The 20886-nt window shown below is 48.1% G+C and overlaps 1 protein-coding gene across 2 annotated transcripts in view; it reads left to right on the top strand.

Moving 5' to 3' along the window:
* TUBGCP3 (tubulin gamma complex component 3) overlaps positions 1-20886 on the top strand; it is a 634372-nt gene that overhangs the window by 120285 nt on the left and 493201 nt on the right. The window lies entirely within an intron of this gene.

Genomic DNA, 20886 nt, shown 5'->3' on the forward strand with positions numbered 1-20886 from the left:
AACAAACATGAGGAACCACTGCACTCGCCATTCCCAGGGGTTGGGGTGCGGTGGGCTGTGACCACCAAACTCAAATATACCAAACAGAAAACCCAGCACTTTCCTAAGCAGCTTCATTCACCTAAATGCTTTAATATACATCTAAATAAACAATGGGGTTTTGGTTTATGAATTGTACAATTCTGTTGGCAGGTGAGCTGTAAACCAGGTAAGCACACTTGTGTAGTTGTGTTATTTGTGTTGGTGACTGTCTTACCTTTTAAAAGCCATAAGTGTGGCAGGTAAGCTTTAAACCAGATAAGCACATTTTCCCCTATGAGACAGCAGTTGCCAGGTTTCTATAAAATCTATGTGAAAGTTTGTGATAGAGTAGGACTTGCGGTGAAATGGGGTCCCGTGGAGTGGGCCACAAGCTTACATGCATTGTACAATTCATAAACCAAAACTATATATATATATATATATATATATATATATATATATATATATATATATATATATATATATATATATATATAATTTTATTTTTATTTATCATTTAAAAAAAATACATTTAACAGCTATTTGACCCTATTTAAGTACCAGAAATACGTTTATTATAACAAGTAATAAACTTTTATACTGTTATCCAATGTCCGTTTAGTATTTTTTGGGGTTGGGGGAATGGACAGTTTATTCAACTTTTAACTTTCAGCAACTTTTTGCGGTAATCACGCTTTTGAGAACTTGTAATTGAATAGGGTGAGTCGTGGGAGCACGCATACCCGTGAAAAAGATTCAAATGCTGGTCGCTGTAAATTACCGCACTTACAAGTTTCTGTTCTAATATATTTCCATAGATACTTAGATACCTAATTATATATTATTTTACAAGTTGAATTTTGGTATAGCAGGCATGGTATGATTGTTGGGATATAGCCGTAACTACATTACAAATTTAATTTTGGCATTTAAATGGTGAAATGGCTTTACTTTGTGCTGTATTGTATGTTGTGCTCCCAGTGGGAAGATTTAATGATTCATTGATTGTGTTCTGTGCTTTAATGCACAGCTTGATGACATTATGTTGAAATTGTAGTGGAACTTTTATAGCCTGCATCTTTCTGCTGTGTAAAAGTCTAATGGGCAATCTTTTCTCCAGACATAGGAAGGACATTTCTGCTATTAGTGGTTTGGTGTGTTTTTTTTGTTTGTTGTTATTTTAAGCCATCAATCCCTTTTCTATCCTTGATCATAGGAAACCTCTCGCAAGGAATAGATTTAGTTTTAGTATTTATTTGATTTTTAACATTAAAGTCTAACTCAATAGTTGAGGTTTATTTTTAGGCTACTTTAGGTTTAACTGATTTATTGAGTCCATTTTTTTTCCACATACCAAGCCTTTTAGAAAGTTAATGTGTTTTTGATTGAAGGTTAAAGATACTGTTTATAGATTACCAACTAAGAAATGTTTTTAATTTTAATGTACGAGTAGTATGTACTTTGTTGATCAAAATAGTAACTGGCAAATTTGTTAAGATTTTGAAGCAGCTGACATTAATGACAATTGTATTTGGAAATGTTATGATATTTTTAAAGAATCTTAATTTACTGTAGTGTGAAATGTTATGAAGCTGGATTTGGCAAAATCAGTGATTATTGATGTGGGATTTTAAAGCAGTGTTCAACCACTTAACCGCTCAGAAATGGTTATGTTTTTTGCTTTTTTTTAATTACATTTCTCGAACGTCCTAGTGGATGCTGGGGACTCCGTAAGGACCATGGGGAATAGACGGGCTCCGCAGGAGACATGGGCACTTTAAGAAAGAATTTAGATTCTGGTGTGCTCTGGCTCCTCCCTCTATGTCCCTCCTCCAGACCTCAGTTTGAATCTGTGCCCGGACGAGCTGGGTGCTGTTTAGTGAGCTCTCCTGAGCTTGCTATAAGAAAGTATTTTGTTAGTTTTTTTTTATTTTCAGGGAGCTCTGCTGGCAACAGACTCCCTGCATCGTGGGACTGAGGGGAGAGAAGCAGCGCTACTCTCTGCAGATAGGTCCTGCTTCTTAGGCTACTGGACACCATTAGCTCCAGAGGGATCGTACACAGGATCTCACCCTCGTCGTCCGATCCCGGAGCCGCGCCGCCGTCCCCCTCGCAGAGCCGGAAGACAGAAGCCGGGTGAAAGAAGCAAGAAGACTTCGAAATCGGCGGCAGAAGACTCCAGTCTTCACTGAGGTAGCGCTCAGCACTGCAGCTGTGCGCCATTGCTCCCACACTACACCCACATACTCCGGTCACTGTAAGGGAGCAGGGCGCAGGGGTGGGGGGCGCCCTTGGCAGCAATTAGAGACCTCTTTGGCAAAAGTTTGCATATATATAGTTGGGAACTGTATATATGTATGAGCCCCCGCCAAAAATTGTACATGAAAGCGGGACAGAAGCCTGCCGTCGAGGGGCGGGGCTTCTTCCTCAGCACTCACCAGCGCCATGTTTTTTCTCCACAGCACCGCTGAGAGGAAGCTCCCCAGCCTCTCCCCTGCAGTTACACGGTAGAAGAGGGTAAAAAGAGAGGGGGGGCACATAATTAGGCGCAAAAATCAATATAAACAGCAGCTACTGGGTTAACATTGTTACTGTGTTATTCCTGGGTTAATAGCGCTGGGGTGTGTGCTGGCATACTCTCTCTGTATCTCCAAAGGGCCTTATGGGGGAATTGTCTTCAGATGAGCATTCCCTGAGTGTGTGGTGTGTCAGTACGTGTGTGTCGACATGTCTGAGGTAAAAGGCTCCCCTAAGGAGGAGATGGAGCAAATATGTGCGTGAGAGGGTGTCTCCGTCGACAACGCCGACACCGGTTTGGATATGTGTAATTAAGTGCTAAGGTGAATTTATTGCACAAAAGATTAGAGAACAGACAGGGAATCTATCCATGTCTGTCCCTATGTCGCAGAGACCTTCAGAGTCTCTCAATGATCACTATCCAAAATAATAGACACCGATATCGACTCCAGTGTCGACTACGATAATGCAAAGTTACAGCCAAAATGGCAGAAAAGTATTCAATATATGATTATTGTAATAAAAGATGATTTGCATATCACTGATGACTTATCTGTCCCTGACACAAGGGTACACATGTTTAAGGGGAAGAAAGCTGAGGTAAATTTCCCTCCTCTCATGATGAAAAAGAGCGGGAATCTCCAGAGAAGAGACTGCAGTTTCCCACAAAGAATTCTCAGGGAGTATCCTTTCCCTACTAGGGCCAGGATACGATGGGAATCTTCCCCTAGGGTGTCACGTTTGCCCAAAAGGTAGCCCTGACGTAACAGCTATCCTCAGGGATCCTGCAGATAGCGTGCACATTCTGGTACACTACTCAGACCGGCGATTGTGTCGGCATGGGTTTATAGCGCTGTGGCAGCGTGGACAGGTACCTTATCAGCAGAGATTGAGACCCTAGTATGTGTGTGTGTGTGTATATATATTTCTCTGACGTCCTAGTGGATGCTGGGAACTCCGTAAGGACCATGGGGAATAGACGAGCTCCGCAGGAGACTGGGCACTCTAAAAGAAAGATTAGGTACTATCTGGTGTGCACTGGCTCCTCCCTCTATGCCCCTCCTCCAGACCTAAGTTAGAATCTGTGCCCGGCCAGAGCTGGGTGCTCCTAGTGGGCTCTCCTGAGCTTGCTAGAAAAGAAAGTATTTGTTAGGTTTTTTATTTTCAGTGAGATCTGCTGGCAACAGATTCACTGCTACGTGGGACTGGGGGGAGAGAAGCAAACCTACCTGCTTGCAGCTAGCTTGTGCTTCTTAGGTTACTGGACACCATTAGCTCCAGTGGGTTCGAACACAGGGCCTGACCTCGATCGTCCGTTCCCGGAGCCGCGCCGCCATCCCCCTTGCAGAGCCAGAAGACAGAAGAGAAGCGATGAAATCGGCGGCAGAAGACTCCTGTCTTCATTAAGGTAGAACACAGCACCGCAGCTGTGCGCCATTGCTCCCACAGCACACCACACACTCCGGTCACTGTAGGGTGCAGGGCGCTGGGGGGGGGGGGGGGGGGGGGCGCGCGCCCTGGGCAGCAATTATAATACCTTTTGGCACTTAAAATACACATAATACAGTCTGAAAACTGTATATGTGTAAAAACCCCCGCCATTAAGTTACATAAAACGCGGGACAGAAGCCCGCCGCTGAGGGGGCGGGGCCTTCTTCCTCAGCACACCAGCGCCATTTTCCCTTCACAGCTCCGCTGGAAGCAGCTCCCCAGGCTCTCCCCTGCAGTATCCTGATACAAGAAGGGTAAAAAAGAGAGGGGGGGCACATAAATTTAGGCGCAAATAAGATATTTTAGCAGCTATTGGGTAAATCACTTTTCTCTATCGTCCTAAGTGGATGCTGGGGTTCCTGAAAGGACCATGGGGAATAGCGGCTCCGCAGGAGACAGGGCACAAAAGTAAAGCTTTTACAGGTCAGGTGGTGTGTACTGGCTCCTCCCCCTATGACCCTCCTCCAGACTCCAGTTAGATTTTTGTGCCCGGCCGAGAAGGGTGCAATTCTAGGTGGCTCTCATAAAGAGCTGCTTAGAGAGTTTAGCTTAGGTTTTTTATTTTACAGTGATTCCTGCTGGCAACAGGATCACTGCAACGAGGGACAGAGGGGAGAAGAAGTGAACTCACCTGCGTGCAGGATGGATTGGCTTCTTGGCTACTGGACATGAAGCTCCAGAGGGACGATCACAGGTACAGCCTGGATGGTCACCGGAGCCACGCCGCCGGCCCCCTCACAGATGCTGAAGCAAGAAGAGGTCCAGAATCGGCGGCTGAAGACTCCTGCAGTCTTCTTAAGGTAGCGCACAGCACTGCAGCTGTGCGCCATTTTCCTCTCAGCACACTTCACACGGCAGTCACTGAGGGTGCAGGACGCTGGGGGGGGGGCGCCCTGGGAGGCAAATGAAAACCTTTAAAAAGGCTAAAAAATACCTCACATATAGCCCCAGAGGCTATATGGAGATATTTACCCCTGCCTAAATGTACTAAATAGCGGGAGACGAGCCCGCCGGAAAAGGGGCGGGGCCTATCTCCTCAGCACACGGCGCCATTTTCTGTCACAGCTCCGCTGGTCAGGAAGGCTCCCAGGTCTCTCCCCTGCACTGCACTACAGAAACAGGGTATAACAGAGAGGGGGGGCAAAATAAATGGCAATATATTAATATAAAAGCAGCTATAAGGGAGCACTTAATCATAAGGCTATCCCTGTCATATATAGCGCTTTTTGGTGTGTGCTGGCAGACTCTCCCTCTGTCTCCCCAAAGGGCTAGTGGGTCCTGTCTTCGTATAGAGCATTCCCTGTGTGTCTGCTGTGTGTCGGTACGTGTGTGTCGACATGTATGAGGACGTTATTGGTGTGGAGGCGGAGCAATTGCCAAATATGAGGATGTCACCTTCTAGGGGGTCGACACCAGAATGGATGCCTTTATTTGTGGAATTACGGGATAGCGTCAACTCGCTTAAGCAGTCGTTTGCCGACATGAGGCGGCCGGACACTCAATTAGTGCCTGTCCAGGCGCCTCAAACACCGTCAGGGGCTGTAAAACGCCCCTTGCCTCAGTCGGTCGACACAGACCCAGACACAGGCACTGATTCCGGTGGTGAAGGTGACTAATCAACCGTATTTTCCAGTAGGGCCACACGTTATATGATTTTGGCAATAAAGGAGATGTTACATTTAGCTGATACTACAGGTACCACTAAACAGGGTATTATGTGGGGTGTGAAAAAACTACCAGTAGTTTTTACCGAATCAGAAGAATTAAATGACGTGTGTGATGAAGCGTGGGGTGCCCCGATAAAAAACTGCTAATTTCAAAGAAGTTATTGGCTTTATACCCTTTCCCGCCAGAGGTTAGGGAGCGCTGGGAAACACCTCCTAGGGTGGACAAAGCGCTAACACGCTCATCAAAACAAGTGGCGTTACCCTCTCCTGAGACGGCCGCACTTAAAGATCCATCAGATAGGAGGATGGAAAATATCCAAAAAGGTATATACACACATGCAGGTGTTATACTACGACCAGCTATTGCGACTGCCTGGATGTGCAGTGCTGGGGTAGTTTGGTCAGAGTCCCTGATCGAAAATATTGATACCCTGGACAGGGACAATATTTTACTGTCGTTAGAACAAATAAAGGATGCATTTCTTTATATGCGTGATGCACAGAGAGATATCTGCACACTGGCATCACGGGTAAGTGCTATGTCCATTTCGGCCAGAAGAGCTTTATGGACACGACAGTGGACAGGCGATGCGTAGAGGAGTTATTTGGGGTCGGTCTATCGGATTTGGTGGCCACGGCTACGGCCGGGAAATCCACCTTTCTACCTCAAGTCACTCCCCAACTGAAAAAGGCACCGACCTTTTCAACCGCAGCCCTTTCGTTCCTTTAAAAATAAGAGAGCAAAGGGCTATTCATATCTGCCACGAGGCAGAGGACGAGGGAAGAGACAGCAACAGGCAGCTCCTTCCCAGGAACAGAAGCCCTCCCCGGCTTCTACAAAAGCCTCAGCATGACGCTGGGGCTTCGCAAGCGGACTCGGGGGCGGTAGGCGGTCGTCTCAAGAATTACAGCGCGCAGTGGGCTCACTCGCAGGTAAATCCCTGGATCCTGCAGATAATATCTCAGGGGTACAGGTTGAAATTAGAGACAGAGCCACCTCGCCGTTTCCTGAAGTCTGCTTTTCCAACGTCCCCCTCAGAAAGGGAGACGGTTTTGGAAGCCATTCACAAGCTGTATTCTCAGCAGGTGATAGTCAAGGTACCTCTTCTACAACAAGGGAAGGGGTATTATTCCACTCTTTTTGTGGTACCGAAGCCGGATGGCTCGGTAAGGCCTATTCTAAATCTGAAGTCCTTGAACCTGTACATAAAGAAGTTCAAGTTCAAGATGGAGTCACTCAGAGCAGTGATAGCGAACCTGGAAGAAGGGGACTTTATGGTATCCTTGGACATCAAGGATGCGTATCTCCACGTTCCAATTACCCCTCACACCAGGGGTACCTCAGGTTCGTTGTACAAAACTGTCACTATCAGTTTCAGACGCTGCCGTTTGGTTTGTCCACGGCACCTCGGGTCTTTACAAAGGTAATGGCCGAGATAATATTTCTTCTTCGAAGAAAAGGCGTATTAATTATCCCATACTTGGACGATCTCCTAATAAGGGCAAGGTCCAGAGAACAGCTAGAGATGGGTTTAGCACTATCTCAAGAGGTGCTAAAGCAGCACGGATGGATTCTGAATATTCCAAAATCCCAATTAATGCCGACAACTCGTCTGCTGTTCCTGGGGATGATTCTGGACACAGTTCAGAAAAAGGTTTTTCTTCCCGAAGAAAAAGCCAAGGAGTTATCTGACCTGGTCAGGAACCTCCTAAAACCAGGAAAGGTGTCTGTACATCAATGCACAAGAGTCCTGGGAAAAAATGGTAGCTTTTTACGAAGCAATCCCTTTCGGCAGATTCCATGCAAAGGGATCTGTTGGACAAATGGTCAGGGTCGCATCTTCAGATGCACCTGCGGAGAACCCTGTCGCCGAGGACAAGGGTATCCCTTCTGTGGTGGTTGCAGGAGGCTCATCTATTGGAGGGCCGCAGATTCGGCATGCAGGATTGGATCCTGGTGACCACGGAGGCCAGCCTGAGAGGCTGGGGAGCAGTCGCACAGGGAAGAAATTTCCAGGGAGTGTGGTCGAGCCTGAAAAAGTCTCTTCACATAAGCATTCTGGAACTAAGAGCAATCTACAATGCTCTAAGCCAGGCGGAACCTCTGCTTCAAGGAAGACCGGTGTTGATCCAGTCGGACAACATCACGGCAGTCGCCCATGTAAACAGACAGGGCGGCACAAGAAGCAGGAGGGCAATGGCAGAAGCTGCCAGGATCCTTCGCTGGGCGGAGAATCACGTGATAGCACTGTCAGCAGTATTCATCCCGGGCGTGGACAACTGGGAAGCAGACTTCCTCAGCAGACACGACCTTCCCCCGGGAGAGTGGGGACTTCATCCAGAAGTTTTCCACATGCTATTAAACCGTTGGGTAAAACCAATGGTGGACATGATGGCGTCTCGCCTCAACAAAACACTGGACAGGTATTGCGCCAGGTCAAGAGATCCGCAGGCAATAGCTGTGGACGCGCTGGTAACACCTTGGGTGTACCAGTCGGTATATGTGTTTCCTCCTCTGCCTCTCATACCAAAGGTATTGAGGATTATACGGCAAAGAGGAGTAAGACTAGTGGCTCCGGATTGGCCAAGAAGGACTTGGTACCCGGAACTTCAAGAGATGGTCACGGACGATCCGTGGCCTCTACTTCTGAGAAGGGACCTGCTTCAGCAGGGTACTTGTCTTTTTCAAGACTTACCGCGGCTGCGTTTGACGGCATGGCGTTTGAATGCCAGATCCTAAAAGGAAAAGGCATTCCAGAAGAAGTCATTCCTACCTTGATAAAGGCAAGGAAGGAAGTCACCGCGAAGCATTATCGCCGTATTTGGTGAAAATATGTTGCGTGGTGCGAGCAGCGGAGTGCTCCGATGGAGGAATTTCAACTGGGTCGTTTTCCTACATTTCCTGCAATCAGGATTGTCTATGGGTCTCAAATTGGGATCTATTAAGGTTCAAATTTCGGCCCTATCAATATTCTTCCAAAAAGAATTGGCCTCAGTCCCTGAGGTCCAGATTTTTATCAAAGGAGTACTGCATATACAGCCTCCTGTGGTGCCTAAGGTGGCACCGTGGGATCTAAATGTAGTTTTAGATTTCCTCAAATCCAATTGGTTTGAACCACTAAAGAATGTGGATTTGAAATATCTCACATGGAAAGTGACTATGTTACTGGCCCTGGCTTCGGCCGGGAGAGTATCTGAACTGGCGGCTTTGTTTTATAAAAGCCCTTATTTAATTTTCCATTCGACATAGGGCAGAGCTGCGGACGCGTCCGCATTTTCTCCCTAAGGTGGTATCAGCGTTTCACCTGAACCAGCCTATTGTAGTGCCTGCGGCTACAGACGACTTGAAGGACTCCAAGTTGTTGGACGTTGTCAGAGCCTTAAAAATATACATTTAAAGGACGGCTGGAGTCAGAAAATCTGACTCGCTGTTTATACTGTATGCACCCAACAAGTTGGGTGCACCTGCTTCTAAGCAGTCGATTGCTCGTTGGATTTGTAACAAAATTCAACTTGTACATTCTGTGGCAGGCCTGCCACAGCCTAAATCTGTTAAGGCCCATTCCGCAAGGAAGGTGGGCTCATCTTGGGCGGCTGCCCGAGGGGTCTCGGCATTACAACTCTGCCGAGCAGCTACGTGGTCAGGGGAGAACACGTTTGTAAATTTTTACAAATTTGATACCCTGGCAAAGGAGGACCTGGAGTTCTCTCATTCGGTGCTGCAGAGTCATCCGCACTCTCCCGCCCGTTTGGGAGCTTTGGTATAATCCCCATGGTCCTTTCAGGAACCCCAGCATCCACTTAGGACGATAGAGAAAATAAGAATTTACTTACCGATAATTCTATTTCTCGGAGTCCGTAGTGGATGCTGGGCGCCCATCCCAAGTGCGGATTATCTGCAATACTTGTACATAGTTATTGTTAACTAATTCGGGTTATTGTTTAGGAAGCCATCTTTCAGAGGCTCCTCTGTTATCATACTGTTAACTGGGTTTAGATCACAAGTTGTACGGTGTGATTGGTGTGGCTGGTATGAGTCTTACCCGGGATTCAAAATCCTCCCTTATTGTGTACGCTCGTCCGGGCACAGTACCTAACTGGAGTCTGGAGGAGGGTCATAGGGGGAGGAGCCAGTACACACCACCTGACCTGTAAAAGCTTTACTTTTGTGCCCTGTCTCCTGCGGAGCCGCTATTCCCCATGGTCCTTTCAGGAACCCCAGCATCCACTACGGACTCCGAGAAATAGAATTATCGGTAAGTAAATTCTTATTTTTATAGTGTAAATCCCTGTGTTATATAGCGCTGTGGTGTGTGCTGGCATACTCTCGCTCTGTCTCCCCAAAGGACTTTGTGGGGTCCTGTCCTCAGTCTGAGCATTCCCTGTGTGTGTGCGGTGTGTCGGTACGGCTGTGTCGACATGTTTGATGAGGAGGGTTACGTGGAGGCGGAGCAGGGGCAGATAAGTGTGGTGTCGCCCCCGACGGGGCCGACACCTGATTGGATGGATATGTGGAAGGTCTTAACAGACAGTGTCAACTCCTTACATAAAAGGTTCGATGACGCAGCAGCCTTGGGACAGCCGGGGTCTCAGCCCGGGTCTCAGCCCGCGCCTGCCCAGGCGACTCAGAAGCCGTCAGGGGCTCATAAACGCCCGCTAGCTCAGATGGTAGACACAGATGTCGACACGGAGTCTTACTCCAGTGTAGATGAGGATGAGGCAAATGTACAGTCTACAAAAGCCATCCGATGCATGATTACCGCAATGAAAGATGTATTGCACATTTCTGACATTAACCCGGTTACCACCAAGAGGGGTATTATGTTTGGGGAGAAAAAGCAGCCAGTGACTTTTCCCCCATCTGATGAATTAAATGAATTGTGTGAAGAAGCGTGGAGTTCCCCTGATAAGAAACTAGTGATTTCTAAGAGGTTACTGATGGCGTACCCTTTCCCGCCAACGGATAGGTTACGTTGGGAAACATCCCCTAGGGTGGACAAGGCGTTAGCACGCTTATCTAAAAGGGTGGCACTGCCGTCTCAGGATACGGCCGCCCTAAAGGAGCCTGCGGATAGAAAGCAGGAAGCTATCCTGAAGTCTGTGTATACACACTCTGGTACTCTACTGAGACCTGCTATTGCTTCAGCCTGGATGTGTAGTGCTGCAGCAGCATGGACTGATTCCCTGTCAGACAACATTGATTCCCTTGACAGGGATACTATTTTGCTAACCCTCGAACATATAAAAGACGTTGTCTTATATATGCGGGATGCCCAGAGGGACATTTGCCTGCTGGCATCTAGAATTAATGCAATGTCCATTTCTGCCAGGAGAGTATTATGGACTCGGCAGTGGACAGGTGATGCTGATTCTAAAAAACACATGGAGGTTTTGCCTTATAAGAGTGAGGATTTGTTTGGGGACGGTCTCTCGGACCTCGTATCCACAGCAACTGCTGGGAAGTCTACTTTTTTACCTCCGGTTTCCTCACAGCCTAAGAAAGCACCGTATTATCAAGTGCAGTCCTTTCGGCCTCAGAAAGGCAAGCGGGTCAGAGGAGCATCCTTTCTGGCCAGAGGCAAGGGTAGAGGAAAGAAGCTGCACCAGGCAGCCAGTTCCCAGGAACAAAAATCCTCCCCTGCTTCCACTAAGTCCACCGCATGACGTTGGGGCTCCACAGGCGGAGCCAGGTGCGGTGGGGGCGCGTCTCCGAAACTTCAGAAACCAGTGGGTTCGCTCACAGGTGGATCTCTGGGCTGTACAAATTGTATCTCAGGGATACAAACTGGAGTTCAAGGCGACTCCTCCTCGCCGTTACCTCAAATCAGCCTTGCCAGCTGCTCCCAGGGAAAGGGAGGTAGTACTGGCGGCAATTCACAAGCTGTACCTTCAGCAGGTGATAATCAAGGTCCCCCTCCTTCAACAGGGAAGGGGTTACTATTCCACAATGTTTGTGGTACCGAAACCGGACGGTTCGGTGAGACCCATTCTGAATTTGAAATCCTTGAACACTTATATAAGGAAGTTCAAGTTCAAAATGGAATCGCTCAGGGCAGTTATTGCAAGCCTGGAAGAGGGGGATTTTATGGTGTCGCTTGACATCAAGGATGCTTACTTGCGTGTCCCCATTTACCCACCTCACCAGGAATACCTCAGGTTTGTGGTACAGGACTGTCATTACCAATTCCAGACGTTACCGTTTGGTCTCTCCACGGCACCGAGAATATTTACCAAGGTAATGGCCGAAATGATGATACTCCTTCGGAAGAAGGGAGTTATAATTATCCCGTACTTGGACGATCATCTCATAAAGGCGAGGTCCAGAGAGCAGTTGTTGGTCAGCGTAGCACTCTCTCAGGAAGTGTTGCAACAGCACGGCTGGATTCTGAATATCCCAAAGTCGCAGCTGATTCCTACGACGCGTCTGCTTTTCCTGGGCATGATTCTGGACACAGAACAGAAGAAGGTGTTTCTCCCGGTGGAGAAGGCCCAGGAATTGTCATCTCTGGTCAGGGACCTCCTGAAACCAAAACAGGTGTCGGTGCATCACTGCACGCGAGTCCTGGGAAAGATGGTGGCTTCTTACGAAGCAATTCCCTTCAGCAGGTTCCATGCAAGGATCTTTCAGTGGGATCTGTTGGACAAATGGTCCGGATTGCATCTTCAGATGCATCGGTTGATCACCCTGTCCCCAAGGGCCAGGGTGTCTCTGCTGTGGTGGCTGCAGAGTGCTCATCTTCTCGAGGGCCGCAGGTTCGGCATACAGGACTGGGTCCTGGTGACCACGGATGCAAGCCTCCGAGGATGGGGGGCAGTCACTCAGGGAAGAAACTTCTGGAGATTTCACTACACATAAATATACTGGAACTAAGGGCCATTTACAACGCCCTGAGTCAAGCAGAGCCCCTGCTTCAAAACCACCCAGTACTGATTCAGTCAGACAACATCACGGCGGTCGCCCATGTAAACCGCTAGGGCGGCACGAGAAGCAGGATGGCAATGGCAGAAGCCACAAGGATTCTTCGATGGGCGGAGAATCACGTGCTAGCACTGTCAGCAGTGTTCATTCCGTGAGTGGACAACTGGGAAGCAGACTTCCTCAGCAGGCACGACCTCCACCCGGGAGAGTGGGGACTTCATCCAGAAGTTATCATGCAGATTGTAAATCGCTGGGAACTGCCACGGGTGGATATGATGGCGTTCCGCCTCAACAAAAAGCTAAAAAAATATTGCGCCAGGTCAAGGGACCCTCAGGCGATAGCTGTGGACGCACTAGTGACACCGTGGGTGTACCTGTCGGTTTATATGTTCCCTCCTCTTCCTCTCATACCCAAGGTACTGAGGATAGTAAGAAAGAGAGGAGTAAGAACTATACTCATCGTTCCGGATTGGCCAAGAAGAACTTGGTACCCAGAACTACAAGAAATGATCTCAGAGGACCCATGGCCTCTGCCTCTCAGACAGGACCTGTTACAGCAGGGGCCCTGTCTGTTCCAAGACTTACCGCGGCTGCGTTTGACGGCATGGCGGTTGAACGCCGGATCCTAACGGAAAAGGGCATTCCAGATGAAGTGATTCCTACGCTGATAAAAGCTAGGAAGGATGTGACAGCAAAGCATTATCAAAGCATATGGCGGAAATATGTCGCTTGGTGTGAGGCCAGGAAGGCCCCAACAGAGGAATTCCAGCTTGGTCGATTTCTGCACTTCCTACAGTCAGGGGTGACTGGGCCTAAAATTGGGGTCCATAAAGGTCCAGATTTCGGCCCTATCTATTTTCTTTAAAAAAGAACTGGCTTCACTGCCTGAAGTTCAGACGTTTGTAAAGGGAGTGCTGCATATTCAGCCCCCTTTTGTGCCTCCAGTGGCACCTTGGGATCTTAACGTTGTGTTGGATTTCCTGAAATCACACTGGTTTGAGCCACTTAGGACCGTGGAGCTAAAGTATCTCACGTGGAAGGTGGTCATGCTGTTGGCCTTAGCTTCAGCTAGGCGTGTGTCAGAATTGGCGGCTTTGTCACATAAAAGCCCTTATCTGGTTTTCCATGCGGATAGAGCAGAATTGCGGACCCGCCCACAATTTCTGCCGAAAGTGGTTTCATCCTTTCTTATAAACCAACCTATTGTGGTGCCTGTGGCTACTACTGACTTGGAGGATTCCGAGTCACTGGATGTGGTCAGGGCTTTGAAGGTTTATGTAGCCAGAACGGCTAAGGTCAGGAAAACAGAATCTTTGTTTATCCTGTATGCTTCCAACAAGCTTGGGGCGCCTGCTTCAAAGCAAACTATTGCTCGCTGGATCTGTAACACGATTCAGCAGGCTCATTCTGCGGCTGGGTTGCCGCTGCCTAAATCAGTTAAGGCCCATTCCACAAGGAAGGGGGGCTCTTCTTGGGCGGCTGCCCGAGGGGTCTCAGCATTACAGCTTTGCCGAGCGGCTGCTTGGTCAGGTTCAAACACCTTTGCAAAGTTCTACAAGTTTGATACCCTGGCTGAGGAGGACCTTGTGTTTGCTCATTCGGTGCTGCAGAGTCATCCGCACTCTCCCGCCTGTTTGGGAGCTTTGGTATAATCCCCATGGTCCTTACGGAGTCCCCAGCATCCACTAGGACGTTAGAGAAAATAAGATTTTACTTACCGGTAAATCTATTTCTCCATCGTCCTAGTGGATGCTGGGGTTCCTGAAAGGACCATGGGGAATAGCGGCTCCGCAGGAGACAGGGCACAAAAAGTAAAGCTTTAGGATCAGGTGGTGTGCACTGGCTCCTCCCCCTATGACCCTCCTCCAAGCCTCAGTTAGATTTTTGTGCCCGGCCGAGAAGGGTGCAATCTAGGTGGCTCTCCTAAAGAGCTGCTTAGAAAAGTTTAGCTTAGGTTTTTTATTTTACAGTGAGTCCTGCTGGCAACAGGATCACTGCAACGAGGGACTTAGGGGAGAAGAAGTGAACTCACCTGCGTGCAGGATGGATTGGCTTCTTGGCTACTGGACATTAGCTCCAGAGGGACGATCACAGGTACAGCCTGGATGGTCACCGGAGCCTCGCCGCCGGCCCCCTTGCAGATGCTGAAACGAGAAGAGGTCCAGAATCGGCGGCAGAAGACTCCTCAGTCTTCTTAAGGTAGCGCACAGCACTGCAGCTGTGCGCCATTTTCCTCTCAGCACACTTCACACGGCAGTCACTGAGGGTGCAGGGCGCTGGGAGGGGGGCGCCCTGGGAGGCAAATGAAAACCTTTTTTGGCTAAAAATACCTCACATATAGCCTCCGGGGGCTATATGGAGATATTTAACCCCTGCCAGAATCCGTTAAGAGCGGGAGACGAGGCCGCCGAAAAAGGGGCGGGGCCTATCTCCTCAGCACACAGCGCCATTTTCCCTCACAGAAAGGCTGGAGGGAAGGCTCCCAGGCTCTCCCCTGCACTGCACTACAGAAACAGGGTTAAAACAGAGAGGGGGGGCACTAATTTGGCGTTAGAAATATATAAAAAAGATGCTATAAGGGAAAACACTTATATAAGGTTGTCCCTATATAATTATAGCGTTTTTGGTGTGTGCTGGCAAACTCTCCCTCTGTCTCTCCAAAGGGCTAGTAGGTCCTGTCCTCTATCAGAGCATTCCCTGTGTGTGTGCTGTGTGTCGGTACGTGTGTCGACATGTATGAGGACGATGTTGGTGAGGAGGCGGAGCAATTGCCTGTAATGGTGATGTCACTCTCTAGGGAGTCGACACCGGAATGGATGGCTTATTTAGGGAATTACGTGATAATGTCAACACGCGCCAAGGTCGGTTGACGACATGAGACGGCCGACAAACAATTAGTACCGGTCCAGACGTCTCAAAAACACCGTCAGGGGTTTTAAAACGCCCGTTTACTTTAGTCGGTCGACACAGACACAGACAGGGACACTGAATCCAGTGTCGACGGTGAATAAACAAACGTATTCCTTATTAGGGCCACACGTTAAGGGCAATGAAGGAGGTGTTACATATTTCTGATACTACAAGTACCACAAAAGAGGGTATTATGTGGGATGTGAAAAAACTACCGTAGTTTTTCCTGAATCAGATAAATTAAATGAAGTGTGTGATGATGCGTGGGTTCCCCCCGATAGAAAATATGGGCGGTATACCCTTTCCCGCCAGAAGTTAGGGCGCGTTGGGAAACACCCCTTAGGGTGGATAAGGCGCTCACACGCTTATCAGAACAAGTGGCGGTACCGTCTATAGATAGGGCCGTCCTCAAGGAGCCAGCTGACAGGAGGCTGGAAAAATATCATAAAAAGTATATACACACATACTGGTGTTATACTGCGACCAGCGATCGCCTCAGCCTGGATGTGCAGAGCTGAGGTGGCTTGGTCGGATTCCCTGACTAAAAATATTGATACCCTTGACAGGGACAGTATTTTATTGACTATAGAGCATTTAAAGGATGTATTTCTATATATGCGAGATGCACAGAGGGATATTTGCACTCTGGCATCAAGAGTAAGTGCGATGTCCATATCTGCCAGAAGATGTTTATGGACACGACAGTGGTCAGGTGATGCAGATTCCAAACGGCACAAAGGTGTATTGCCGTATAAAGGAAGAGGAGTTATTTGGGGTCGGTCCATCGGACCTGGTGGCCACGGCAACTGCTGGAAAATCCACCGTTTTTACCCTAAGTCACATCTCTGCAGAAAAAGACACCGTCTTTTCAGCTTCAGTCCTTTCGTCCCTATAAGAGTCATATCTGCCCAGGGATAGAGGAAAGGGAAGAAGACTGCAGCAGGCAGCCCATTCCCAGGAACAGAAGCGTTCCACCGCTTCTGACAAGCTCTCAGCATGACGCTGAGACCGTACAGGACCCCTGGATCCTACAAGTAGTATCCCAGGGGTACAGTTTGGAATGTCGAGACGTTTCCCCTGCGCAGGCTCCTGAAGTCTGCTTTACCAAGGTCTCCCTCCGACAAGGAGGCAGTATGGGAAAAAATTCACGAGCTGTATTCCCAGCAGGTGATAATTAAATTACCCCTCCTACAACAAGAAAAGGGGGTATTATTCCACACTATATTGTGGTACTGAAGCCAGAAGGCTAGGTGAGACCTATTCTAAATCTAAAAAAATTTGAACACTTACAAAGGTTCAAATCAAGATGGAGTCACTCAGAGCAGTGATAACGAACCGGGAAGAAGGGGACTATCTGGTGTCCCGAGACATCAGGGATGCTTACCTCCATGTCCCAAATTTGCCCTTATCACTAAGGGTACCTCAGGTTCGTGGTACAGAACTGTCACTATCAGTTTCAGACGCTGCCGTTTGGATTGTCTACGGCACCCCGGGTCTTTACCAAGGTAATGGCCGAAATGATGGTTCTTCTTCGAAGAAAAGGCGTCTTAATTATCCCTTACTTGGACGATCTCCTGATAAGGGCAAAGTCCAGGGAACAGTTGGAGGTCGGAGTAGCACTATCTCGGATACTGTTACAACAGCAGGGGTGGATTCTAAATATTCCAAAATCGCAGCTGATCCCGACAACAAGTCTCCTGTGCTTAGGGATGATTCTGGACACAGTCCAGAAAAAGGTGTTTCTCCCGGAAGAGAAAGCCAGGGAGTTATCCGAGCTAGTCAGGAACCTCCTAAAATCAGTGCATCATTGCACAAGGGCCATGGTAAAAAAATGGTGACTTCCTTCGAAGCAATTCCAGTCGGCAGATTTCATGCAAGAACTTTTCAGTGGGATCTGCTGGACAAATGGTCCGGATCGCATCTTCAGATGCATCAGCGGATAACCCTATATCCAAGGACAAGGGTGTCTCTCCTGTGGTGGTTACAGAGTGCTCATCTTCTAGAGGGCCGCAGATTCGGCATTCAGTTTTGGATGTTGGTGACCACGGAGGCCAGCCCGAGAGGCTGGGGAGCAGTCACACAAGGAAAAAATTTCCAGGGAGTGTGATCAAGTCTGGAGATTTTTCTCCACATAAATATAGCTAAGGGTAAATTTATAATGCTCTAAGCTTAGCACCTCTGCTTCAAGGTCAGCCGGTATTGATCCAGTGGGATAAAACATCACGGCAGTCGCCCACGTAAATAGACAGGGCGGCACAAGAAGCAGGAGGGCAGTGGCAAAAACTGCAAGGACTTTTCGCTGGGCGGAAAATCATGTGATAGCACTGTCAGCAGTGTTTCATTCCGGGAATGGAAACTGGGAAGCAGACTTCCTCAGTAGGCACGACCTCCACCCGGCAGAGTGGGAACTTCATGGGGAAGTTTTCCACATAATTGTAAACCGTTGGGAATTACCAAAGGTGGACATGATGGCGTCCCGTCTGAACAAAAAACGGGACAGGTATTGCGCCAGGTTAAGAGACCCTCAGGCAATAGCTGTGGACGTTCTGGTAACACCGTGGGTGTACCAGTCGGTGTATGTGTTCCATCCTCTGCTTTTCATACCTAAGGTACTGAGAATTATAAGACGTAGAGGAGTAAGAACTATACTCATGGCTCCGGATTGGCCAAGAAGGACTTGGTACCCGGAACTTCAAGAGATGCTCACAGAGGACTTATGGCCTCTGCCGCTAAGAAGGGACTTGTTTCAGCAAGTACCATGTCTGTTCCAAGACTTACCGCAGCTGCGTTTGACGGCATGGCGGTGGAACGCCGGATCCTAAGGGAAAAGGCATTCAGGAAGAGGTCATTCCTACCCTGGTCAAAGCCAGAAAGGAGGTGACCGCACAACATTATCACCACATGTGGCGAAAATATGTTGCGTGGTGTGAGGCCAGGAAGGCCCCACGAAGAAATTTCAACTCGGTCGATTCCTGCATTTCTTGCAAACAGGAGTGTCTATGGGCCTCAAATTGGGGTCCATTAAGGTTCAAATTTCGGCCCTGTCGATTTTTCTTCCAGAAAGAATTGGCTTCAGTTCCTGAAGTCCAGAAGTTTGTCAAGGGAGTATTGCATATACAACCCCCTTTTGTGCCTCCAGTGGCACTGTGGGATCTCAACGTAGTTCTGGGATTCCTCAAAACACATTGGTTTAAAACCAGTCAAATCTGTGGATTTGAAGCATCTCACATGAAAAGTGAACATGCTCTTGGACCTGGCCTGGACCAGGCGAGTGTCAAATTGGTGGTTTTTTTCTCAAAAAAGCCCATATCTGTTTGTCCATTCGGACAGGGCAGAGCTGCGGACTCGTCCCCAGTTCTCTCCCTAAGGTGGTGTCAGTGTTTCACCTGAACCAGCTTATTGTGGTGTCTTGCGCCTACTAGGGACTTGGAGGACTCCAAGTTGCTAGATGTGGTCAGGGCCCTGAAAATATAGGTTCCAGGACGGCTGGAGTCAGGAAAACTGACTTGCTGTTATCCTGTATGCACCCAACAAACTGGGTGCTCTTGCTTTTAAGCAGACTTTTGCTAGTTGGATGTGTAATACAATTCAGCTTGCACATTCTGTGGCAGGCCTGCCACAGCCAAAATATGTAAATGCCCATTCCACAAGGAAGGTGGGCTCATCTTGGGCGGCTGCCCGAGGGGTCTCGGCTTTACAACTTTGCCGAGCGGCTATTTAGTCAGGGGCAAACACGTTTGTAAAATCCTACAAATTTGATACCCTGGCTAAGGAGGACCTGGAGTTCTCTCATTCGGTGCTGCAGAGTCATCCGCACTCTCCCGCCCGTTTGGGAGCTTTGGTATAATCCCCATGGTCCTTTCAGGAACCCCAGCATCCACTAGGACGATAGAGAAAATAAGAATTTACTTACCGATAATTCTATTTCTCGGAGTCCGTAGTGGATGCTGGGCGCCCATCCCAAGTGCGGATTATCTGCATTACTTGTACATAGTTACAAAAATCGGGTTATTATTGTTGTGAGCCATCTTTTCAGAGGCTCCGCTGTTATCATACTGTTAACTGGGTTCAGATCACAGGTTGTACAGTGTGATTGGTGTGGCTGGTATGAGTCTTACCCGGGATTCATAAATCCTTCCTTATTGTGTACGCTCGTCCGGGCACAGTACCTAACTGAGGCTTGGAGGAGGGTCATAGGGGGAGGAGCCAGTGCACACCACCTGATCCTAAAGCTTTACTTTTTGTGCCCTGTCTCCTGCGGAGCCGCTATTCCCCATGGTCCTTTCAGGAACCCCAGCATCCACTACGGACTCCGAGAAATAGAATTATCGGTAAGTAAATTCTTATTTTCTCGCAGTCCGTAGTGGATGCTGGGCGCCCGTCCCAAGTGCGGACTTCTTCTGCAATGCTTGTATATAGTTATTGCTTAAATAAGGGTTATGTTATAGTTGCATCAGGGTTTATCTGATGCTCTGTGATTGTTCATACTGTTAACTGGGTAAAGTTATCACAAGTTATACAGTGTAGCCAGAGCACACCAGAATCTAAATTCTTTCTTAAAGTGCCCATGTCTCCTGCGTAGCCAGTCTATTCCCCATGGTCCTTACGGAGTCCCCAGCATCCACTACGGACTACGAGAAATAGATTTACCGGTAAGTAAAATCTTATTTTAGAATGTATTTAAAAAAATGTATGTATTTAATTGTATTGGCAGGGGTGGGGGGCAGGGATGTTCCTGGGGTTGTCTTGTACCTTCCACCCCTGAGTCTTAACAGATACCCAGGGGAAATAGATCCCTATAGGCATTTTTGCAACCCCCTAGTGGTAATAGATTCTCATTGGCAGGGCCCTACCACTCACCAGTGTTAGTAAGTACCCTCTCTTTTAGTAAACGCCCTGCTGTGGCATTACCCAAACCACCCCTTCACCCCATACAATGTGCAGAGCGCAGTGGATCATGTGTCATGCGGGACGGATCATCAGTTCAGAGCAGCAGTAGCAAATCCTTTCTGCACATTTTTGTAGAACAGATTTCCTCATTTACAGACAGGGGATAGATGCGACCATGTCAGTGAAAGTCAGTATACAGGTTAGTGGTTAAAGTAAAAATGTTATACAGGTAGCAGAAAGCAGTCCGTTATTGGAGAACTTGTAGTTCTCTCAGTGCATACAAGACTTGAAACTTAGGCAGTAATACTGTATGTGCCTATTGAGTATCGCTGGATTTGTGGTAATGTTTAAGTTAAGTGGCTGGACAGGAGCAAGTACCATTTTGTAAGCGTGCCTTAGTTTTCAGTAGTTATTTTGTGTTTCTATATAGACAAAGAAACAACATTTCTCCACCCCATAAATGGTGGACTG

This window comes from Pseudophryne corroboree, chromosome 2 (assembly GCF_028390025.1).
Source record: "Pseudophryne corroboree isolate aPseCor3 chromosome 2, aPseCor3.hap2, whole genome shotgun sequence".
Taxonomy (NCBI): domain Eukaryota; kingdom Metazoa; phylum Chordata; class Amphibia; order Anura; family Myobatrachidae; genus Pseudophryne; species Pseudophryne corroboree.